General features: G+C 42.9%; 1 protein-coding gene across 1 annotated transcript in view; it reads left to right on the top strand.

The window, feature by feature from the left end:
* CCZ1 (CCZ1 homolog, vacuolar protein trafficking and biogenesis associated) overlaps nt 1–23,651 on the top strand; it is a 1,119,178-nt gene that overhangs the window by 143,943 nt on the left and 951,584 nt on the right. Inside the window, exon 3 of the mRNA XM_044089701.1 lies at nt 13,741–13,790. The gene's annotated coding sequence lies outside the window, so the exon portion shown is untranslated. The remainder of the gene's footprint in view (nt 1–13,740; nt 13,791–23,651) is intronic.

Here is a 23,651-nt window from a genome sequence, read left to right as displayed (position 1 = left end):
ACTGGATACCCTCTCTTAAGGAACATTTCTTTCAAATTGTGACACTCATTAATAAAGGCCGTCCATGCAGTAATCATGCATGCTGCTCGTACAAATTGTCCTTTTACTACAGCATGTTTCTGTGTAAATGAGTGATGGGTATCATAATGAAGGAAACTGTCGGAATATGTTTCTTTCCTAAATATTTCGGTCATAAATCTTTCTTTTGCCATATCCTTTTTTAATAACACATCTAGGTATGACATCTCTGTGTTGTTAACATTGTGGTTAAACTTCAGGAAGGGAGTGGTCAAACTGATGTAGTCTAAAAATTCAGGAACTTGTTCTTTAGGACCCTCCCATAAAATAAAGATATCGTCCAAATATCTCATATAAGCGTGACAAAATGGGAAAAAGGTAGGTGTCTTCAAAAATCTTTTCTCCCATTCAAGCATAACAGTGTTTGGGTACAGCCCCCCACAAGCAGAACCCATCACAACACCTTGCAAGTGTAAACAGTATTCATGGTCAAACAGGATATAATTATTCCTAAGAACCATGTCTAATAACTGGTCATAAACATTTATGCGTTCCTGTGCAACCCCTTTTGAATAGAGGTAATCACAAAACCATTCAAGTGCCCCCTATGCGCTCAGTTGTGGATGCTAGGAGTTCAGTGACCCACCCTCATGCGAAATTTGTGGATGTTGAGTTAAAGCATTTTTTACATGAGGAAATTTATTTATGTAGTGATTCGTGGGATTTTCTCAGTAAAATAAATAATAAGTTTCAACCCAGACTTTCTATTTATTACAGTAGATGTGGTTGATTTATATTCTGTAATCCCACACACATTAGGGGTTGAATGGTTTTGTGAAATGCTTAAGGTCAGTTGGGTCTTCCCTCCCCCTGTCCTCCAAGGAGTCTCTCTTTCTGAAGGCTTTTGGGACGGGACAACCTACCTCCTGCCCCACCCCCCCCCACCACCACAGACGAACTTATACAGCTTATCGGCAGCAGAGCATGGAAGGAGCCAGATACTGTGGTGCATGTTCCCAAACGCTCAAATTCCTCAGTCCCTTCTGACTAGCAGTTCTAGTCGAAAGGTGTGCCAGTTGATGCAATCATGGTAGTTACTGCCACCAAGAAGGAGCTAGCGGAACAGAGCACATATGCCCATCCCGTCAGCCGTGAGTCCCGGACGATTGACAGGCATGGAAAGTGGGTTTTTGCCTCAGCAACATTCAGTTTGTGGATTCATAACTATCTGGTACATTTCAACTGACTTCAAAGGGACCTGGTCAAGGAGCTTACCACATCCCTTTCTAAGGTACTGCCTGCCAGGGAACTAAGTAAGGTGTCCCTCAAACTGTCCACACTTTCTTCCCTGGCTAATTCATCTATGAGGCTGATTGTCAAAATGATGAAAGGGGCCTCTCGAGCGACCGGCACAGGCATCGCTATTCGGTGCCATGCTTGGCTGCACCTTTGCAGATTTATGGAGTCCTTTAAGGCAACTTTCACTAATGCTCCCTTCGATGGTTCTACTCTGTTGGGCCCTTTGGTCAAAGAGACACTCACCCGCAATGAGCAGGAAGGCAAGATCTTTTCGGCTGTGGAAATTGGGTTTTTTCCACCCCTCAATGCTCCTTTTCCAAGATGCAGCAAGGGGCCAGGAAAATGTAGTTTTGCAAGTTGCAGTCTGCCCTCCTGGATGCTCAATATGAGCCCTCCTCCAGAAGTCAGGGGAGAGGGTCAACATCAGATGCCGCCCCAGGGGCAGAGGGCGTCCGCAAACTCAGGGCTCCAGGGAACCTTTTTCTGAGAAGCCCCAATGGGGCTCCTGAAGCGGTAGTATTGTTGCCTCACAGCAAAAGGTTCTCCTGTTAGATTCACAACCGGAGTGCCTTCTGTGTGGAGTCTGCATGTCCTCCCCGCGGTCAAGTGGCCTCCGAAAGACATGCATGAAATGGCGTGCCTTTGATGAAGGTTGGGCATAGGGCTGGCAACTTGGCACCATAAAAATCTACTGCCAATCATTAGGGGACCGGAGTTCCGCTGTGGCGACACCTAACCGGGAAAAGCTGAAAAGACAGTCTCGGGGGTCGTTTGTCTTTGCACCCTTTGGCCTGGGCAAGTATTACAAAAGAACATTGGGTGCAAAACGTCATTTACAGGGGTTATTCAATTCCCTTTTGTCAGTCTTCTGCTGTCAAGAGATACCCTATGCACCCACCCCATCAGAGAGAGCTAGTTCAGGAAGAAGTGCTCAAGCTTCTTTGGAAGGGAGCCATCCAAGAGATCCCACCCAGGGCAACGAGAATCCAGAACTTACTCTCACTACTTTTTGGTGCCAAACATGATGGGGGATCTGCATCCAGTCTTGGACCTCAGCAAACTCAATCTCTCTGTCAGGAAGTCCAAGTTCTGGATGGTCACTGTCAATTCCATCGTGCCTCTGTTGTACAAGGATGATTAGATTGTGTGCTTCAGGAGACATCTCTGCTTTTGAGTAGGGGGCAATCACTACCAGTTAAAGACCCTGCCCTTTGGTGTCACCACAACCCCTAGGGTGTTCAACAAGCACATGGCAGTGGTCGCAGCTCACCTGAGACTGCAGGGATTCCAGGTGTTTCCATACCTCAACTACTGGCTCCTTACAACTCCCACGAAGCATTGTCTGGCCACTGCCTCTCAATACTTAACTCCAGCTGTTCGACCAGTTAGGCATTACAGTGAATCTCCCCAAATCGAAACTGATTTCATCCCAAAATCTAGAATTCATCAGGATCCAGTTGGACACTGTGTCGGAGATTGCATCGCTCCCTCTCAACCGGGTACGCCTAGTCAGATCTCATGTTCAATGTCTTCTCAATCTGTCTCATTCCCAGCCCACCTTGTTCTCAGAGCGTAAAGGTCTGTGGCAGCGGCTATCTGTCTAGTGCCATTGGCTAGGTTTTACATGAGGGTTCTGCAGTGGACTCTAGCTGTTCACTGGTCTTCCCTGACTCATCATATGACAACTAAGATCCACCTCACACCAGTATGCAGGCGTCATCTCCTTTGGCAGATCTAGCCTCCCAACCTCCTAGCAGGCAGACCATTCTGTCGTCGTAGCCCCAGCACCACAGTGACCATGGATGCTTCCCTGTTGGGGTGGGGCATTTTCAGGGAAAGACTGTCCAAGGCACATGGTTCGAAGCAGAGACCAAACTGCATGTCAACGTCCTGGAGATGACAGTCCTCCTCATGTTGCAAGCCGTACAAAACTGCTCCCTCCGGGTATTATTGCAGTTTACATGGACAACATAACATGGCTGTTGTGTGCTACATCAACAAGCAAGGGGGCACATGTTCGTATCTGCTTTATTGTGAGGCCATGAGAGTGTGGGAATGGGCAATGTCCTGGGTGCTTTCTCATTGCAACGCATATTCCAGGAGAGTCCAACGTACTCACTGACGGACTCAGCAGGGCAATTCTGAGTCATCACGAGTGGTCCTTGAATCATTTGGTGGGGAAAGAGATGTCCTCTTGACCACAAATGCAGCCGGTATTTTGCCCTGATTTCCCCCAAACGAGAAGTCCTCCAAGGACACTGTGGTTCACGGTTGGCCCCCGGGTCTCCTTTATGCCTATCCTCCCTTGCCTCTCATTCCAAGAGTACTTCAGAAAGCCCATCTCTTCATCATCCCCTTTTGGCCTCTGCAGGTGTGGTTCCCCCTTCTGTGGTCTCATTTGAAGTACCCCCCCTTGGGTACTAGATTCCATTCCGGATCTAATATCCCATCCCTCACAGCTTCCGATTCCCAACTTACAGACACTTTGTCTGATGGCATAGTTTGTCCACTTCCAGTAATGCTGAATCAGCCCAGGCTACCTTCTCTCATTAAGAACATTATTCTAGCCTCCCAGAAGTCTTCCACTAGAAAGACACCAGTAAGTGGAAACCGTTTTCTATTTGGGCTAAGCAGTGCAGTCTTGATCCTGCTTTTCAGCTTCCATTTCAGATATCTTGCTCTTCTTCTCTTTGCTGTTTCAGGATGGAGCTAGCTTTTCAATTATCAAAGTGCAGTTGGCAGCTATTTCCAACTTCCATGTTTGCGAGGAACTTGCCTTCTCCTCTCGCTTGGGTAAAGCTTTTTTTAAAAGGGTTTTTTCTGCTGGGACTTCCTGTCAAGGATCCTTTCCCTCCTCGGGACCTTTCTTTTTGCTGCAGTCTCTCACACAGAGTCCATTTGAGCCTGCTTCCACATGTGATATCAAATTATTGTCATGGAAGACTGCTTTTCTAGTAGCCATAACTTCAGTTAAGAGTTTCGGAATTGCAAGCTCTTTCTTTCAAACTGCCTTTCATAGTTTTTCATAAAGACACAGTGGCCCTTTGAACTAACCCAACATTCATGCCTAAGGTTGCCACAGAAGTAAATCTGAACTAGTCAATCCAATTGCCAGTCTTCTTCCCAAATTTTGCTAATAAAGGGGAATATCTCTTGCATAAAATGGATGTGCCTAGACAGTTGCATTTCTGCTTAGACAGTTGCATTTCTGCTTAGATAGGACAAAGAGTTTCTGCAGGTCTGACCAGCTGTTTTTGGCATTTTCTATTAACAGGAGGGGTCAAGCGGTGTCCAAAATAACCATTTCCCATTGAATTTCGATGTGCATTACCTTTGCTTATTCATCCAAAGGCATGTCCTTACCAGGGCCAGTCAGAGCTCATTCCACTAGGTTAGTGGCTGTCAGCTGCCTATCCTGCCCATAATTCCATAGATGACATTTGTGCAATAGCCACCTGGTTTTCTCCTCACACTTTTGTTAGTCACTACAGACTTGACATTGTCACCAGGAACAGGGCTTCCTTTGGCTCCACAGTTCTTCGGCATGTCCTTCCATGAGCCCACCTAGGATTTAGGGTAGCTGGGGACTCTGTCCCAAGAGTGAGGAATAGTGACATGGATAACATCAGATAAAGAGTTATGTGCTTACCATAACTTGGCATCTGTGTTATCCTATGTCACTATTCATCACTATCTCTGCCCCCCCACCCCCGCCCTGCTGGATCTAGAGGATGTGGAGATGTCCTCTCTGGTGATCAAGGTCTTCCTTAACTGCTTTCTTGCTTAGGGCAAACACGATGTGAGGGGTTAGAGGGCAGCAAGGGATCATGGGAGTGGGAGGAGCTCGAGCCTAGAAGCTGTCTGTAAAGTTGCTGGCTGGGATCCGATGTTGGATCCAAGACCCAAGAGTGATGAATAGTGACATAGGATAACACAGATGCCAAGTTATGGTAAGTACATAACTCTTTTTTTTTTTTTTTTTTTTCCTTTGTCTCTTCATAGCCCTAAATTCTTTTATTCTCTCTCTAAATTTGGAGGCCATGTGAGCAGGTTAGTAACTGAGAGTTTCCAAAAGTTAGTTCTCACCCACTTTGTTTGTAGGCTGACTGCAGTATGTAGGATGAGCTTGCCAGTTGAGATCCTTTTCACATTGCAGCAGTACAAGTAAGGATACTTGCAGTAAACTTCAGAATGGTGGTAGAAAACCCTTGTCTATTTATGTGTAGCTGTATATCCTTAAAGCGCATCATTGGCCATCTCAGCTGGCCTTGTATTCTAAAACCAAAATGCAGCTTTTATTTTGACTTTGAGAGTGAACATGGTGTATCCTAATAGTTTTTTTGGTGAGGCTAAAATGATGCCCCTGTTTGTATAGTACTGACTCTCACCCATTCATTTTCTGGTAATCAGATGATTCTGTTTACAGGGTTGTGAGGATGCCAGAGCCTACCTGCTAACCAGTGGGCACAGTACACTGAAACTCATTCTGGACAAAATGTTAGTATGTTGCAGAATGTACATTGTCTGACTCAAACAACCAAGGACAGTTTGGAGAATTCCAGTTCACTGTTGCATGTCACTGGGAGGTGAGATGGAACTGAGACACCTGGAGAACCCCTACATGGATGCAGGGAGGCCTTGCACCAAAACACTGAAACAGTCATATGTTAAGTTGTCAATCTCGCCTTCATTCTTGCTTGATGGGTTCGGAGCCGATCCCTCGGCTCCGACTCGGCACTTGCTAAGCTCGAGAGTCTCTTTTACCAGCTCGAGGCAGCCCCATATCCCATGATGCAAGGAGGTAAGTACCCAGATCTCGTTTGCCGCTTCGCTTAGGAGGTCTTCTTTTTGCCAGCTCCTGGTAAGTTGTTCACTTTTGTGATATTTAAGCCCCTTTTTAGTCAAAAACTCCTTTATTGATAGTTTAAGTTTATATTTTTACTTTTTCTGACAGAAATTCCCTGTCTCCTTTAATTTTTTGTTAGTCAATCTTTTCCCTATTCCATCCCCCCCCCCTGTTAGGGTGTGTGTGTTGTTTTTTATAGAATACCTTTTGGTATTTTGTTTTAAGTTAATTTTGACTGGTGTGTGTGTGTGTTGTGTTTCAGCACCATGTCAAAGGAGAGGGTCTCAGGTTTTAAGAAGTGTGACTCGTGCTGTCAGAAGATGTCTCTGACAGACGGTCACACTTCTTGCCTGTATTGTCTGGGCCTTCTTCACCTGCAGGACTCCTGTGCTATTTGTCACTCCTTCAGCCAGAGAGTCCTGCAGGAGAGACGTAATAAGCTGATTCTTAGGGGCCTTCTTAAGCCGGAGGGCTCTCCGGCTAAGTCGGCTCCACCAAAATCAGCAAAACCTGCCAAGGCCCAGGCTTCTGTACCTAAGCCTGCGGCCTCGGCTCCGACTCGTACTGAGTCGAGATCGGCTCCGGCTGGAGCCGATTCTGGATTGACAAAGCCTTCGGCACCGATAGCTATCGGTGCCGAAACTGTATTGTCCACTTCGATGTCGGCTCCGATCGGCTCCGACACCCATGTGGCACAGGCATCGGTGTCGGCTCCGATCGGCTCCGACACCGTTACTTTGGTGGCTGTATCGGCTCCGGCTGGAGCCGATACATCGAGACTTCCTGTCGGCTCCGAGAAGTCGGCTCCGACAGGATCTATAGTATCGGCTCCGATGGCTCATTCCAGGAAGAGGTCGAGGTCTCCTTCCTTGGAGCCGATACTTTCGGCTCCGGCTTCACCTCTTCTATCGGAGCGGAGCCATCGGAGCCGATCTTCAAGGTCATCCAGGTTGTCAGATCATGACCTAGAGAGTGGTCAGTAGATTACTCAAGTCACAGGTACTGGCCCAAATGTTACACAGTCCGTCTCAGCAGATGACTGTTGGTCCACACCCCGTTACAGTTCCTCCTTCAACTCTACCCCAGAGCTTGGAGTTGGAGTCTTCGGGAATGGTTACTGCTACGGCTGGAGGACGGATACCCCCTTCTGTTCCTTCAACCTCTACTCTTATCTCCTCTTCGAGACCTTCCTTAGAGGGATTCGGTGGTCGGGCTTCCATGGTCTCCGAGGGGGTGAGTGGCATCGGACCCTTGTCCGAACCCGCTCTTCCCCTTGGAGCCTCGGCCTTGGTGAGCTCGGCTCCGACATCTGCCTCGGAGACTTCCCTTTCGGTGGTCCCTGGAGTTCCTAGCTCTTGGAGCGGGTTCTCTCGGACCTGCCTGGGAGGGAGCATTCGAGGTGATGAAGAGTGTACTGGCCACTGGTATCAGTCAGCAGTCTGTTCCCGTAGCTCCTCCCTCTATAGTACCTGTTGACATCTCTGCCACTTCTCTTGCTACAGGACTCAGAGATCCTCCGCCTCAGGTTTCCCCATTGGGAATTTCCCTCTTCCGAGGATTCTCCTGATGTTTCGGGAGATCCTCCTAGGAAGAGGACTTGTAAGAGGAAGCATGTAGACTCCCCGAGTCTGTCACTTCGGATACTGACTTTGATGAGTCAGAGGGATCCCCTAGATCCCCCTCTGAGGATGTCTCCTTTTCAGACATCCTAGAACTTCTGAAACAGAGGGGAAACTGGCCCACCAACAATCCCTCTGAGGATGAGTCATTATACCTAGAGGCGTTTGGATCTCGGCCCTCCACCTCCTGGGTGTCTCCGCCTTTCGACCCCCTTATGCAGGTTATTGCACGAAAGGCGTGGACAGCTCCTGACTCTGTAGAGCCAGTCCCTAGGAGGCCTTCAAAATTTATCACTGCCCCGAGTGACAAACAATTCCTTACCAAGGGTGTCCCCGCTGATGCCATGGTGGTGGCTGCGGCCACCAAAAAGGAACTTGCAGATCCTTCCGTGCCCATCCATCCTCCTAATAAGGACTCTAGGACCATGGATAGGTACGGCAAGCGGATGTTTTCCTCAGCGACCTTTGCTATGCGTTCGCTGAATTATCTTTGTCACTTCACCAGACTCCAGAGAGATATCCTGAAGGAGCTGGGAGAAGTAGTTCAGGATCCTACAGCTGCAGGGGCTCAAGAAAAGATTGCTTCGCAGCTAGGAACCCTCAATTCCATTGCTAACTCCTCCATGCGGCTAATTTCTTATGCTGCGGATGGAGCGAGTAGAGCCGCAGGCACAGGTGTGGCTCTTAGACGCCAAGCCTGGATGCGGCTATGTGATTTTGCGGATCCCTTTAAGGCGTCCTTCACAAATTCTCCCTTTGATGGGTCAGCTTTGTTTGGCCCTCAGGTGAAGGAAACTTTGACCAGGTGCGAGCAGGACGGCAAGACTCTTTCTGCTGTTGGAGTCCGTTTTTCCACCCCTTCTAGGCCTTATCCCAAAGGACAGAAGGGTGGGAAGATGTGGTTCCGTAAATCCCAAGGAGTCACGCGGATTCACGTGGTCAGTTTACCCCTAGAGGCAGAGGGGTAACAACAACAGACGCGCTCTAGAGGCAGAGGGGTCCAAGAACCAGGGAAACAGGGAGCCTCTCTCTGATAAGCCCTTTCAGCATCCCTGAGGTGTTGCCCGGCTGTCCCTCCTTGGAGGCAGTCGGGAAGATTATCACTGTACCCAGAAGCCTGGCATTCCCTCACTCAAGACAGATGGGTACAGTCGATCATATCCAAGGGTTACATAATTCCTTTCGAGGAAAGTCCCTTCCCTTCAAGTTCCCTTCCAGATGTACCACCCGGTCTAAGGGAGATTGCAGAGTCAGAAATCGCAAAACTACTGCAAAAAGAGCCATTCAGCCAGTTACAATAGACCATTCAGAGCCCGGAATCTACTCAAGGTTCTTTTTGGTCCCCAAAAAGACGGGAGACTGGAGACCAATATTGGATCTCAGCAGACTCAACAAGTCTGTGAGGAAGACAAGATTCCGAATGGTCACTCTTCAGTCAATTCTGCCCTTCTTACAGAAGGACAACTGGATGTGCTCATTAGATCTTCAGGATGCGTACTATCACATCAAAATTCACAGACGCTCCAGGAGGTTTCTCCGCTTTCGGCTGGGGTCCAGTCGCTTCCAGTTCAGAGCCCTGCCCTTTGGTCTCACTACAGCCCCCAGAGTGTTCACCAAATGCATGGCAGTGGTCACGGCTCACCTGAGACGTCAAGGATTCCAGGTGTTTCCGTATCTCGACGACTGGCTCCTGTCAGCCACCACCAGGCATCAGCTTATACAAGCCAGGGATTACACAATAGACCTATGTTCTCATTTAGGCATCTCAATCAACTTCGAAAAGTCATCCTTATCGCCCTGCCAGTCTATTACCTTCATAGGCAAACTTAAACACTGTTCGGATGTCAGCTACCCTTACAGAACAAAGAGTTTCAGACATTCAGACTCATGTCAGGATCATTCTGGCCAGCAAGAAAGTACAGGCCAGAACGGTTCTGAAGGTATTAGGTCTCATGGCTGCGGCCATTACTCTTCTTCCCCTGGCTCGATTCTACATGCCTCCTTCAGTGGATGCTGTTCACACAGTGGTCATACCAGCAACTTCCAATGCGTCACCAGATTCTGGTGACACAGACATGCAAACAGCATCTTGCTTGGTGGATCACATCATCTCAGGTTCACCAAGGCAGGTGCTTTGTACCTCCGTCCCCGATAGCCACTGTCACCACGGATGCCTCCCTGATCGGGTGGGGGGGTCATTATCAGGGCAGGATGTTTCATGGGACGTGGCAACCGTTCGAGTACCATCTGCACATAAATGTCCTGGAGATGAGAGCAGTGCTTTTAACGTTGCAAGCCCTCAACGACTTTCTTCCCGTAGGGACAATTGCAGTCCAAACAGACAACATGTCTGTAGTTTGGTATATCAACAAACAGGGCGGAACCAAGTCCTACCCCTTGTGTCGAGAAGCGCTCAGACTTTGGCAATGGGCGATCTCCTCTCATCGGTTTCTGGTAGCAACGCATATCCCTGGGAAAACCAACATTATAGCGGACAGATTGAGCAGAGCTATCCTCATGCCTCACGAGTGGTCTCTCAAGCAGTCTATAGCGGAAGAGATTTTTCTGGAATGGGGTCGTCCATGTTGCGATCTTTTGCTACTCCCCAAAACAGCAAATGTCCAGACTTCTTCAGCCTCTTCCCTCTATCAGGCCATCCCCCCAGAGACGCTCTGACCCAGGATTGGCCCCAGGGACTTCTTTATGCCTTCCCTCCGTTTCCTCTGATCCCTCAGGTGATCCAGAAAGCTACCGTTTTGAGAGCCAAATTGATTCTCATTGCCCCTTACTGGCCTCGACAAGTTTGGTTCCCGTTCCTCCATCGTCACCTTTTGGTGCAGCCGTGGCATCTGGACCCAGTGCCAGATCTTCTGATTCACCAATCCGGTCAGCTGCATCGGTCAATCCCTTCTCTCAACCTCACAGCATGGTTGCTCCACTTCCTTCCTTAGCCAGGCTTCCTTTGATCTCTAACCCAGTTAGAGACATCATAGTAGCTTCACTAAAATCCTCTACCAGGAGGATTTACACAAGCAAATGGAAACGTTTCTTTTATTGGGCTAAGGCCCAAAATATTGATCCTTTTACTGCCCCTGTTCAGGCAGTTCTGGACTTCTTAGCAGAGATTTTTCATGCAGGCTCCTCTTCTTCCACAGTCAGAGTTCAATTGGCCGCTATCTCCAACTTTCATGTCGGGGTCGCGGATCATAATATTATGTCCCATAGGCTCTGCAGGGCCTTCTTGAAAGGAATTTTCCTACTAAAGCCTCCTATCAGGAATCCTCCTCCTCAGTGGGATCTTAATCTAGTGCTGACATCCTTGATTCTTCCCCCCTTCGAGCCAGCTGTTTCTTGTTCCCTGAAACATCTTTCTTGGAAAACTTTATTCTTAGTGGCTATTACATCTGCTAGGAGGGTGTCTGAACTTCATGCTCTCTCGGTTCGACCCCCCTATTTGGTTTTTCACAAAGATAGAGTATCTTTGAGAACTAACCCAACCTTTTGCCTAAGGTCGCTTCAAAGAACAATATGAATCAATCCATTGATCTCCTGTGTTTTTCCTAACTATTCAGATAGGGCTGAACAAAACTACATTACCTTGATGTACACCGTCAACTTAGATATTATTTGGACAGAACAAAAATTTAGAAAATCTGATCAACTTTTGTTTCCTATGCGGATAATAAAAAAGGCCTTCCTGTTTCTAAAGTGACCTTGTCCAGATGGCTTTCTTCGGTCATCTCTGAAATTTATACACTCAGGGGAAAACAGCTGTGCTCAAAACCTAAAGCACATTCAACTAGGAGCTTAGCTACTTCTACAGCTTTTCAAGCTAGACTTCCTTTGGACACTATTTGTGCAGTGGCCACTTGGGCCCTCCTCACACTTTTGTTTCCCATTACAAATTGGACTTGGCCTCCAGGGACAGAGCCAGTTTTGGCTCTACAGTCCTCAAGAGTTTGTTCCATTGAGCCACCCAGGATAGAGGTGCTAGGGGACGGTCCCATCAAGCAAGAATGAAGGCGAGATTGACAACTTAACATTAAGAAGTTATGTACCTACCATAACGTTCCATGTTAGTTGTCTTCTCTCGCCTTCTTTCTTGCGACCCTCCCTCCTTCCCCCTGGCCTGGACAGACCTTGTATAAGAAACTATTATGCTAAAGACCATTCAGAACTGGTCCTTTTTACATCTGTAAGTTTCTTCTTCCTTTGGGAAGTATTTTATGCTTGGTGCTATTGCCCTTTATTAACAAACGAGATCTGGGTACTTACCTCCTTGCATCATGGGATATGGGGCTGCCTCGAGCTGGTAAAAGAGACTCTCGAGCTTAGCAAGTGCCGAGTCGCCGAGTCGGAGCCGAGGGATCGGCTCCGAACCCATCAAGCAAGAAAGAAGGCGAGAGAAGACAACTAACATGGAACGTTATGGTAGGTACATAACTTCTTATTTTTTGCCGTTCCTCCCAGTATCACTGTACATGGGATCTGTACACCCCCTCTTCCTACTTTCAATTTAAGTGGGGTAGAAATCATATTAAATGTCTGGTGGGTTCCACTGGATCTGAATAGGGTGATCTTCTCTGGCTCTGGGTTTTCCCATTGTTGTTTTTCTAATTCGACTCATGGTGTGCAGACTTTGGTATAATTCATACAGCCCTCTTGCTACTTACCAAGCACTTCTGACTAAGTCATGCAAACATAAAAAAAAAGTTTTTTTAAATTTTTTTTTTTTTGTGAAAACAGGCAGTTGTACTTCTTGGGTATACCTAATTAACAGTGAAATAAGCATACATAGCTAGTATTATAGTAATAAGAGAACACACAATTCATGTATCTCTTTATCAATTAAAGGAAACTTAATAAAAAGCTTCCTTAAGCAGAGTGAAACCATGAATGCCCCCCTGCCTGTCTCTCACCTTATTGCTGTCCAGCTCAACCGTGAGTGTAAATGCAGGAAAAGGAATGAATATTTTTAACAGTTTTATTAAACTATGGTACAGATATGTTGGTTTCTGAAATGAAATTTTAAAAGATTAATTATGGTGCTAAAAATTTTAACTTTTTGTTGACTAGATACTTTCAGGTAGTTTCCAAGAATCTATCCAGGCATTGACTGACTGACTTTCCATCTGTCTGTAACCTCTACAATATTGGTTAGCAGCTTAGTGCAAAGAGTCCATCAGATAACCTTTCACAAAGCTATGGCTAAAAGCCTAACACTGGACAGTTGCACAATTATAGCATAGCTGCTGTCATGTTCTGTCTGTTGTGCCTAATTCTTTGCAGACTGTTGTAGCTATAAATTTCTTCATAAGCCTTTAATTGGACGATAAACCTGTTAAGCACCATGGAATGTGGAGTGTAAGCAATGCAGATGGTTAGGGATGCCACTAGATTTAATTTGTTGTTTAAGTAGTTTGCAGTTTGCATAGACATCTGGGGACAGTTGTAGTTTGTAGGCGTGACATTCTCCAGACATAGTAACATTCTGATAAGTTGTGGTAGTTGTCACAGTTATAATAGTTTTATATGTTGTGATATATTTTTTGTGAACTATGATTGTACAATTCCACTAAATGCATTGAACGTACATATGTAGGACAAGCACCCACATCTCCCTTACAATGGACAATCTCATTCTGTAATTACTTAATATAATCAACTTCAAGGTCACATAAGGTTGAGTTACCTTATATTTTTGTTTTTGACTGTTGTAGGTTGATGGCTTACAAAAAGCAACATAAGTAAATAAATTATATATTATGAGAGCTACATATTGGTTTGGAATTCATTGAAAATATTTTATGAATATTATAGAATTCAGTTATAAATGTATTTTTATTGAAAACTGGAGTGTATTCTGTTGAATGCTAGCTTGCATGTATTTGAGCACTCTACTTTCATTTGGATTTGCTTAAATGTGGATTTTAATTCACATTCCTGTGTTTATTTCAGATTTCTCTCTCACTGTTCCAAGCTTCCAGCCCCAGTAGAAAGTTGTAGTGGTAAGAACATTGTTTAAAATTACTAACAATAGCTTCAGAATGAGTAACATTGCTCACTCAGCTTCTGAGCAAACTTGTTGAGGCTGTTGATTCTGTCTTATGTGGCTGTATTTAAAACAGATGCAGCCTTTTGCCATTGTCAGCTAAACTCTTACCTGCATGTTTACAGTGTTCGCTATATTGTTGTACATTTGTTTTTTGGTATCTGACTAGAAGGTCTCTAGTCTTCATCCCAGTGTGTGCAGGTGATGGATGAAAAAGTTAAGAATAATCTTCCAAGTTTGCATCTGAGTGCTGCAGACTGTGTATGCCTTGCTTCATATGTGTAGTATCTCATAGGCAATATTTCCAATAGAGGGGGAATTCTCTGTCATTGATTTCTTCCAAAGGAATATCAATCAAAGAAAGTGTTAGTGTAGCCACTGTAGGATTTTTTTTAACTTCCATCAGGACATTGAGTAGGAGTGAGCCATAGGGACCTTGGTGTAATTCACACAGAAGCATGCCTTGATCATTACGTTTTTGTTCCACCCTGATTGGAAGTTTCTTGCTTAACAGCATTAAACCATGTTATGCACTAGATATCCAAGTAGTACTCATTGAGAGATGTATGTTCCATTTCAAAAATTAAAATATGTACATTGTCATAATGTTTTACTTTGCTCAGTATTACTTTTGTGGTTTAAAATATGCATTACCTTTTTCCTTGAGTTCTAATGCAGACACAAGGATTCCCTGCCCAAGCAGTGCCCATCGTCTGTTTGTTCCCAGAGTTAACATATTTGTGATGTCTCCTGTACACCCACCACCCCAAACATGTAGAAAAAATACTCATGCAAACCCAAGCTCAGATAGATGGTCAAAACAATCAAATACCAGGAACAAAGAACCATAAAAAGAATGCTGACCAAATGACTTTAAGTGAAATTAAGTACTTTCATCTCATTTTAAGGCTTCTTCAAAATTCAAATACAGAGTGCTGTACAAACCTTTAAATAGCTCTACAAGTGATGTGGATAAATACTTAAAGGCATATATGAAATAAAATATACAAAAACACACAAAAACAGGTACCAAGCAATTTTTTTTATAGTTTGGCAGCCCTCAGTTGTAATCACAGTTAATAGATATGCCATTATTTAAACCCAGAGGTACCTCAGAATTTAATCTCAGTTTCCATGACACCTCCCTGTAGTCAATCATATTTTCCCAGTTTCCACCTCGTACTGTATAAGGAACTTGTTCCAGTACAAAAGATATGAACTTTGTGGTACTGGTACATTGTTATGCATGTTTACTAAAGACATTAGTTGAATTTTTGGTTTTGATACTAGAATTATGCTCATAAATCCTTCCATAGGATCATAGAAAGTTACTAGGCTGTTGGCTTTGAGGCCCTTACACACCTAGCCAAGAATTTAGCCCGTGTTCCAAAAAGTCAGCACCGTATGCCACTGACCAGCAGCGACACAGGTGCAGTCCCAGTGGTGTATTTTCTGTTCTACATCCAGTTCTCCAGGTTGTGCTTAAAAAGGGTTAATGAGGTACTCTGCTTGATGTGGAGAGGAAGTCTATTCCACAAAAGGGGGAGTCTCTGGGACATGAATCTGTCCCGCCAGGAAGTCCTGTTGATGTCACAGACTAGGTTGTGGTTGCCCGTGCAAGTTACTCAAGTGGAGCTTGACTTGCGGATGTGCAACAGTCCCATCAAGACGAGGTCTGAGATTGCTTTGTATGCCAGACAGAGGTCACCTTTGAGGAGTCTGTAGGAAACTGAGTAGAGGGATAGGACCTTTAGCCTCTCTTTGTAGGGTAGATGCTTGAGGCCCTGAATTCTCCTGGTGAGGAAACTCTGTGGTCTCCCCAGCTGCTGCATGTGCTTTGTGAGGTACTCAGTAATGGGTTTTCTAAAGGAAGAATACAGGGATGTTATGACCACCTTGTCCCCAGATGAGATACCCTTACTAATGAGGTGGACCATGTAGAAAACATTCTGTACAACGGAGGCAATATGATGGTCAAAAGTCAGTTTGCTATCACCCGAAGTGCTCAAGTCCCTCACGACTGATTCCATGCTTAAGGACCTTATTTATCAATATGATTATTTGTGGTGACGTCACTCTCCCCAAAGGAGATGATGATACATTTTTTGCCCTTTAGTTTGAGGCCATGTTTCTGGCACTAGTCATTTGTTTGGGTGAGACCCTCTTGGAGGATGGTCCTCATAACTAGGGGAATTGGTGAAAGCACCTAGCTTGCAGTCATGTACAGTCTTGGTCAGCCATATCCCACTGGGTTTGGCCTGCATCTCAGAAAAGTATATCCCAAACAGCAGAGGCCCCAAGACTGATCCCTGGGGTACACCACTTGTTACAGGTGTACTTCTTGAGGTGGCTTCCTCTATTTTGTCTAAGTGCGTTCTATCAGTGAGCCAGTTTGCTACCCATCTGGTAACATATTAATTAATGCCTAGTTGGGAGAGTTTATGTAGTATACCGGAGTGGGGAAATGGTGTTGAAGGCTTCGGCCAGGTCAAGGTGTAGGCAGTGTGCACTGTCTTCCCCTCTTCCATGGCCTTGGTGACTGTGTAAACCAAGTCCTATGCACGAGGGTGATGCACGGTCCAAACCAAGTAGAAAAAACCAAATAGACCAGCAAAGCAGCACGGAGTTCAATAGATTTATTTAAATACTAAAATAACAAACTAGTTTCGGCTAAACAGCCTTCTTCAGTGTAAAACAATACAGTCAAGTTTCAATTATTCATCCATTTAAATACTTAACATGAGCCAATAAAAAATTGAGCTCATGAATATTCATGAGATAAGACATATTTCCTGATCTTAATGTTTTTCTCAAATACATATACAGTGGGTAGTATATACAATACTGTCAGTCCTGAACATAGAAGATAACAACCCAAAATAAATGATGCATGTAACTGAACATTTTGTTAATATAGTATATCTATTTAGCCATGTAAATAACTTTATATTTATCTTATTATCCTGTACTATATTAGCCACTGGTACTAGATACTGAGCATAGATACATCAATATCACCAATGGTATTGTATATCAGGTACTTAAATTAAAATAGCTTGTACACGCTGTATCAAAATGGGGGGCAAAGGGTAACAGTTTAGGCAAATTGAGTAATCGACATATCCAAAGTATATAACTAAAAACCAACCATAATGAAATTCAAGAACACAATAACATGACTTCCCAAACTGGAAATGTAATAATGAATAAAAATAAATTCAAATAATAAAAAATATATAAGTGTGTTAAAGATGTATGGATGCAAATTAACGAGACCAACATATCAGGGTACATATTGTTCATACAAACACAAAGTTTTTGACCTAACAGTTTATTATATATAGAGAGTTTATTGTATATAAACACCGCCCATACCATAGTTAGTACTACACAGCCGCCCAGATGACTCAATATTCAAAGTTCTAATCCATATCAGACCAAAGTATATTTAGGTTTAATGTCCATATATATAGAACCAGATGATTTCAAAGGTGAAAATGACCCAGGCTTAATATCAGAGTACAAGATAACCATGTTGCCCTATAAGTGGTCATTCAGTCCAGGGTAAAACAGACCCCCCAAAATAGTAATCCAATATTTCTCTTTATTGTCCAGTAACCCATGCCAACCTTGTTTATTTGTTCTGTCTCCAGAAATACGGTCAATGACCATAAAACTAAACTTGGCCTGAGGGTGTTTCAGTGTATGTTGATAAAGGGCACTGGTCTCCTTGTGGTTTCTTATATCACTACGGTGTTCATTCATTCTGACTCTCAAAGCCCTAGAGGTTTGTCCAACGTAGAATGCCCCACAATAACAGGAAGCCAGGTACACCACCCAATCGCTACTGCAATTACCAAAAATCTTGATGTCAAATATTCTACTGGTATTACGACTGGTGAATTCCTTGGATTTAAACATATGTGGGCAGGATCCACAATGACCACAGGGAAATGAGCCAATAAGTTCATCACCATGAAGTGTCAATTGTTTATGAGTAGTACCCCCACTTGCCATGTGTTTGAAATGTGAAAAGTAGGAGCCTAGGGTTTTGCCACGTTTATATGAGAAAAGACATCGTGGTCCCAACATATTTCGCAACTTATCATTAGCCAGTAGGATATTCCAATGTTTGTTAATAATGTTTCTGATCATATTAATGTTTCTGCCATAAGTAGTAATGAATCTAACACATGTAGTGCGAGAGGATTGATTTTTGTTCTTAATCTGATATTGTAATAAATCATCCCTCTCTAGACTATTGGCTCTACTCTGGGCAGAAACAATGTCAAATCTATCATATCCCCTATTGGTAAACCTCTGACTGAGATCCCTGCTGGCCAATTGATATTCCTCCATGTTTGAACTAAGGCGTTTGATACGTATAAATTGGGATATGGGAATACTCCTGATGGTGTGACGGGGATGTAAACTTGATGCATGTAACAAAGTATTATATTGCGGGTACTTGCGGAAAACCTTGGTGGACAAAGTATTATCTGGGTTCCTGTAAACAGTGACGTCCAAAAAATTAATGGAATTTTTGTCATACGTTACCGAAAATTCAAGTCCCCAGACATTGTCATTAAGATACTCAACAAATTCCCGCAAGTAACCCACATCAGCCCGCCACACCAACCAGCAGTCGTCCAGGTAACGTCTCCAAATGTCCATTTCCACCTGAAAGATGTTATGTGATGTATCATAAATCATGTATTCTTCGACATAGGCCATGAAAAGGTCAGCATATATTGGAGCAAAAGATGCCCCCATAGCTGTTCCTTGTAGCTGCCAATAGCATTGGCCTTGGAAATACAGAACATTCTTATTTAACACATATTCGGACATACATATCAAGAGTGTGTTAAACCCAGGTGCATATAGGTTAACCCTTTCCAACCAATACTGAATGGATTGCAGACCTGCCCAGTGGGGTATACTGGTGTATAATGATTTGACATCCAATGTACATAAATACCATTCGGGTTCCAATTGGGTCTCCCTGATTAGCTGCAAAAAATGTGTGGTGTCCTGCAGCCTAGATCTTATATGTCCCAAAAGAGGTTTCAAATATTTGGTTAAGAAGGCTGATAGGGGTTCGGTCAGTGAACCTATTCCAGAGACTATTGGTCTACCTGGTGGTTTATTTAGGGACTTGTGGATTTTGGGTAAAAGATACAATATCTGTTTGGAAGGTTCAGAAACCATAAGTGACTCTAAACATTTTTTGTTTATAATACCCTCCTCAAAGGCTAACTGCAAAAAGGAATCAATCTCGTCCTTAAATACTGGTGTCGGATCTATGGACATATACATGTAACACTTAACATCAGATAGTTGGGTTAACCCTTCCTGGACATAATCCGCAGTGTTCCAAACCACAACTGCACCTCCCTTATCAGCAGGGACAATAACTATATCTTTATTGTTGCATAAGTTATCCAAAGCTATCCTATTGTCCGAAGTTAAATTGCTAGCCAACATAATATGTCCCATATTCTCAAAGTGAATATCTCTCAAAATAGTGTCCATAAAAATGGAAACGTGTTTATTCACTGGAGGTTGAAATGAGGACTTACCAAAGCGGAAGTCCTCAGAAGGTTCCGACTTGTTATCATCAAAAAACAATTTAAGATTTAGAGTCCGGCAAAAAGCCTGTAAATCCTGTACTATGTGATATTCCTGGCAAAAAAATGAAGGAATATAATTCAAACCCTTGTTCAAGAGGGCAACCTGTTCATTTGTTAATATAGTTTTGGATAGATTCAACACATTCTGAGTTGGTCCTGATATATCACCTATTTCAGGAAGTTGTCCAATAGACCTTGTAAGGAGACCGGAGTAGTTGGTCTTTCTGTGCTTTCTGCCCCCCCGGTGTCCCTTGCCCCCTCTAAAGGGGAAATTTTATTGGTTTTCTTCCTGTTCGGTGAGACCCTCTCCCCTGACCCCTCAAGATCCGTAAGAGAGGATTCATCACCAGACGTGCTAAATGAACTATCCCCCTTCTTTTTTAGAATTGAACGAGGTCTCTTTTTGGTGCGACTGGGCCCTGTCCTAACCTGATTGGTATCAGCAAATCTAACAGATCTGCTAAACTCAAATGGTTTACCCCGTTGGTAATCTGAGAAGTCACGATGAAACTTCTTGATTTTCCGTTCCTTCAAAGTTTTTTCATGCTCCGTCAATTCAATGGACAGTTTTTTGATATTATCCTGATATTTCAAAGAGGATTCAAACTTTTGAACCTCAGAGCATATATTTTTGATTTCAAGTATATTGGAATCTACTGTCCTTTCATAATATTGTAACAAAATATTCACAAATGTCATGGATCCCGTCTGAAGAGCCTCCTGCCAATCTTGGTTTAGTTTGTCATCTGGTCTCCCCACTAGGGGTTGTGTTCGTATTCGTAATCCCCTGGGAGCCATATTTTGTGCCGAATATGCTTTGAATAGTTTAAGATGCCAAATGTTTGATCTTAGAGTTTTGAAAGCTTTGGTGATTGAATGAAAAAACATATCACAATCTACCAAAGAGGTCTGAGCCGAATTGACCGGATCATTGCTTGGCAATTTCTCAATACCAAACACAGCTATATCTTGCCGATCAGCACATAATCCAGACAGAATACTATTTAGATCCATGTTGTGAATAATGTTTAGTATATACTACTATTGATAATTGACGGGGCACAAAACACAATAAAGGAGTATAATATTTAGCCAGATTATTAGTACAATAAATGACAGGCCCAGTGGCACCAAAAATAGAGGAATAGTTGGAAACCAATCCAATATGGGGAGTCACAAGAGTGGGCAGAAAGCATAGATTAAACAAAAAAACCAGGAACTAATAAATCCTGATAAAAGGCAAAAAACCATGAATTGTACAAAAAGTGAATCACAATGTTCACTATAGAACTGTTAACTTATATACTCCCTTAAAGCATCCAAACCTCGGGATGATTAAATGTTAGATAAACCAATAGTTAGATCAATTCCAATACATCACTGATATCTGCCCCAATGAACCTGATTGTCAACTATAGATAGCGGCTAAAACCACACGTTAAATTCAAATGCTAGAACACACAACCAAAAATATTCGATCACTGAAGAAGTGATCAAAACACTAGGTCCGCTGAGGACACCATACACTCCATAAAACATGAAAAGATTTATTATATATATAAAGACAGACTAGTTGATGTTACAACAAACAAATATGTGCCTTTCTAAAGGACCAGTACGAGTCGTCTGATTAGAAAATATTCCTTTGATACACATCTAGATAATTCCTCTACTCACTAAACAAATTATACTGTTTGTGTTAACACCCATATAGAAAAACATTCTATACAATTAACACACAAAAAAGTTTTGATGAGATATAGTACTGATTTTAATAGTGATAGGGGGACCGAGCAGTGGCCCGCTTCTAAGTAGACAAATTGACTGGTGATTGGCAATGAGTTTAAAATATAATTACTATCAATTCTAATATTGATTAGTACAACAATAAGAGTATTATTTCAATTAGTATGTTACACAATTCTAAGGACCTGTTATCAGAACCAAAATATGATAAAATCACAACAATTGTTGCTCTTGGACTCAAACAGCAGAATAATGGCAATAATAACTCAATACAATTAGACATACTGCCTATATTCACACGTTATCCTCTCTATAATGGTGTCCCATAATGAATGTATATAAAATACTAGGGTCTAAAGCACCATTATAATGATATAACAGGTGTAATCACACTTATTCAGGTATATAAGGTGTTCACTTAGCTCAGTACCTTTAACCAACTAATATATTAACAAGAAATATCATAGTTGGTCATATAACTTTTTTGAATATGTCAGTATATTGGGGTTCAAAACATAGTATTGATTGGGCCCAAACATAACCCAATTCCCAATCTAGCTGTCACCCATAAACTGATACCCCTTTACCAATTAGCCGACACTTCTGAAATCCAAAACGGCTAAATATTTCCCTGGTTGTTAATATAAATGGAGCTTCAGTTCACAAACTGTCCAAATATTCACCTTGAAGAACCAAAAATGGCTTAAATACCAACTATGATAGGACCATACACATGTAATTATATCATGAGCCCTGGACTAGTGTGCACAAGCATGTAATATGTACAGAATATTCATTAGGCAAAATAGTAGTCCCTATTATAAATCAAAAAGGCATACCAACATATGTTGTCCAAAACCAAAAGTTGTTTGTATATAATATTAGCCACGGCTAATATAAGCCCATGAATCCAGCCTTAGTACCAACTTGGTTCACAACACTCCGAGTACCAACTGCTTATTTCAAATAACGCACGGAACATTACAGTGATTTTCAATAATTGCCCCTTAAATGTAAAAATTGAAAGCCATTTAGTACTTGGTGTTAATATGCCTACACTAAATATAAGTATCCCAAGTCCCAGTCTTACAGCGACCACAAATAGTTATTATCCATTGATCGTATCATGAATACATGTAAATAAAAGTATAATAGTACCGAAGTACTACAATATTTCACATGAATCCAACAAATATCTTAGGCCTTATTATTTAGCGACCTCACTCGCCCTAGGACATACCAGGTGTAGTAAAAACACATTAAGTAAATGTAGGCCCAAAGGAAAAAGAACTGTGTGAAGAATCAGTTGTTGTTCAAATACACGTTTGAAACATCCCTAAGTTGCGAAGCATACTGATATACAGATATACCCAACTGTCGAAAAATTAACTTGCTGCACCACCAAATATCAACTAAACACTCAACACACTATCAGATATCACAGTTAGACCAACGGCAAAATTTGCCAGTTAACCAAATGTAATACACACAAAAAAATGTCCATATCACATTTGTCCCTGTTGATTATACGGACCCCATAAGTTCATATTAGAAGAACTCCTCCAAAACGTTTCCAAAAGGCGTCGTTGTATCCCAAATAAGAAAGTTCAATGTGTTCCGATCAACAGTCAGAATCCCATGGATGCCCAAAACCTGTCCCGCACATGACCACTTGTATTTATAGATGTTGCAACACAAAAGTTAAATATACACAAACAGCCCCAAAATGTCAATTATTTGAGTTGCTATCCTCACCACGACAAACGGATATATCAAAGATGCATCCAAATGGATGTAAGTCCAGACCTCAACCGTCGATATGGCCGTAATCAAAGCAAAAGGCCCAACGATGACATTAAGCCCATTGATTCAAATATTAAAGTTCCAACAGTAACCCACACATGCGAATAAACCGCTGAGATAAAGCTGAACCAATATGGCGCTCACCAAAACCGACAGCTATGCCTGGCTCCTCCAGGCTGACAAATACCCACAAAAACGAACCGGACTGGATGTCTGCTACTAGCCCACTGTTGGCAACCAACAAGTGAGCAAAAAAAGGCAGAAGTACACAGAAAATTTGTCACCATAAATAATCAGCCAGAAACAGGCTGAAAAACGACTCCACCGCTCGGTCCCCCAGCACAGAATGAGAACACAGAGCAAACCAAGTCCTATGCACGAGGGTGATGCACGGTCCAAACCAAGTAGAAAAAACCAAATAGACCAGCAAAGCACGGAGTTCAATAGATTTATTTAAATACTAAAATAACAAACTAGTTTCGGCTAAACAGCCTTCTTCAGTGTAAAACAATACAGTCAAGTTTCAATTATTCGTCCATTTAAATACTTAACATGAGCCAATAAAAAATTGAGCTCATGAATATTCATGAGATAAGACATATTTCCTGATCTTAATGTTTTTCTCAAATACATATACA

This window comes from Protopterus annectens, chromosome 12.part0, assembly GCF_019279795.1.
Source record: "Protopterus annectens isolate FY-2018-M chromosome 12.part0, PAN1.0, whole genome shotgun sequence".
NCBI classification, from domain to species: domain Eukaryota; kingdom Metazoa; phylum Chordata; order Ceratodontiformes; family Protopteridae; genus Protopterus; species Protopterus annectens.
The sequence above is the reverse complement of the archived record's forward strand: the minus strand, read 5'-3'. Positions and strand labels throughout refer to the sequence as shown.